Genomic DNA, 2,120 nt, shown 5'->3' on the forward strand with positions numbered 1-2,120 from the left:
AGAACTAATTTATTTCCTAAGACAATTGAATTGACTCGACGAACTGTATTTATGTAAGAAGGCAATAGACCATTATATTACAACGATTTCGTTTGTCTAATGTATAATATTAAATGGAAACGTAAGCGCAAGAAAATCATATCGACAAATACCTGTAAAAGTTAGGAAAACATATACAATAATTACAAGATAATACATAAAATAAATGGAAATGTAATGTAACAATAATAACTATGCATTACTTACTTATGTAGCCACTTCTTTATACCAAACACTACTTAAGCAGTTAACCTGGTACACTCTGTCGTCAATATTTACACTCACTGATCAATGAAGTACTGAACATTGACATCCCGAATTCATAGTCGCGACATATAGATCTACTTATATCGATAATCTCGATGATAACTAAATCCATAATGTACATTTACACGAACTTACTCCAAACTACATTACCAGCTGTCGAAGTGATGACAATATTATTGTGAAAGTTTCAAATCTGTACTAATTATCGATTCAATGATCTTCAATGATCTCTGCCCTGTGGGGACCTATGGCGGACCGCTTCGACATTTGTGAACGCATGAGGATGGAGGACGATGTAAGTAACTCCTTTAATATTGTTAATATTTTATTAACAAATAAAATTAATACAATAAAATTGCAGATACTAATGATGAACGAAGAATCGCTCCTCAACGGCGATGTCGACGTCGACGTCGATTTAATCACCGCCCATTCCGTCGCCGCCCGTTCCGTTGCCGTCCGGGACGTGGCTGCTGGTTCCGTCGCCGCCGGTCCCGTCGCCGCCGGTCCCGTCGCCGCCGGTCCCGTCGCCGCCGGTCCCGTCGCCGCCCGTTCCGTCGCCGCCCGTTCCGTTGCCGTCCGGGACGTGGCCGCCGGTCTCGTCGCCGCCGGTCCCGTTGCCGCTGATTCCGTCGCCGCTGGTTCCGTCGCCGCCGGTTCCGTCGCCGCCGGTTCCGTCGCCGCCGGTCCCGTCGCCGCTGGTTCAATGTCGAAACAAAACAGACAAGGTAACATAATTTTAATCTATTAAAGATTGTACCATATATTAGTACTTACATAGTGTATAATTATTAGTACTTACGTACTGCATATTTTCCTACGCACTATTTTTTAGTAATTACGTAGAATATATTTTTCTTTGTACTATTATAAAAACACATATGTAATTAAATTAATTTTAATAATTACAGATTATAGACCGAGAGGTAGAGCCGCAGGAGCTCGCCGACAGCAGGAACGATTTATGAAATTTTTATATCAGCTATCCATGGCACCACATCACTGGGGCAGACACAGGGGAAGAGGCAGAGGAAGAAGGTAAGAAAGCATTAAAAAATTTCTAAAAATTACAAGTTATAGTTACATGTATAGTTATTACATTTATTTTACAGAAACAATTAAGTATTATCAAGTCATGGTGTTCAAGCGGCTCGTCGCATCGCTCAAGAAAAAATTTTTTTTAGTTATTTTCTAATATTACCAATAAAACATCTGTTTCACAGAATGTAAGTGTGATGTGACAAAATACTTGTGTTAGAATGCGAAATAATTTAGTTACTATGTAATTAAGTTAATATTAATGCACAAAATTAATTATGTGACAAAATTGAGATTATTTTTCAATTATTTTTGCACATTTTAGATGTAACATTTATATTAAGTCAGTTGTATATTAACTAAATTATCTTACATTCTAACACAAGTATTTTGTATCACACTTACATTTTGTGAAACAGATGTTTTATTTCGAATATTCAAACTAAACTATTTTTTGTTGTAACATGTCTTCGGTTTGACTGCCCCATTGATATAAAGCCGTGGATAGCTGATATAAAATATCTTTGGTTTGATATTACAGTTTTGTTAAAATTTTTACAAAATATACGAAATAAAACTATGATATGATATCAAAGACATGTTAAACATAAAATAATGTAGTTAGAACATTCAAATGACACTAATTATGTTTCATCTAGCGTAATTGTGATATATCAAACGCAATACTTATATTATTAGTTATTTTTTAATATTATCAATGAAACATCTGTTTCACATGACTTAAATGCTATATAAAACACAAGACGTGTTATAAT

The 2,120-nt window shown here is 35.8% G+C and overlaps 1 long non-coding RNA gene across 1 annotated transcript; it reads left to right on the forward strand.

The window, feature by feature from the left end:
* The first annotated feature begins 841 nt into the window (after positions 1-841).
* Positions 842-1,791, forward strand: LOC137001774 (uncharacterized). The gene is made up of 3 exons (XR_010891644.1): positions 842-1,034; positions 1,218-1,344; positions 1,419-1,791. It is a non-coding gene; the product is annotated as an uncharacterized lncRNA (long non-coding RNA).
* Positions 1,792-2,120: the final 329 nt, after the last annotated feature.

Source organism: Linepithema humile, chromosome 8 (assembly GCF_040581485.1).
Source record: "Linepithema humile isolate Giens D197 chromosome 8, Lhum_UNIL_v1.0, whole genome shotgun sequence".
Classification (NCBI taxonomy): domain Eukaryota; kingdom Metazoa; phylum Arthropoda; class Insecta; order Hymenoptera; family Formicidae; genus Linepithema; species Linepithema humile.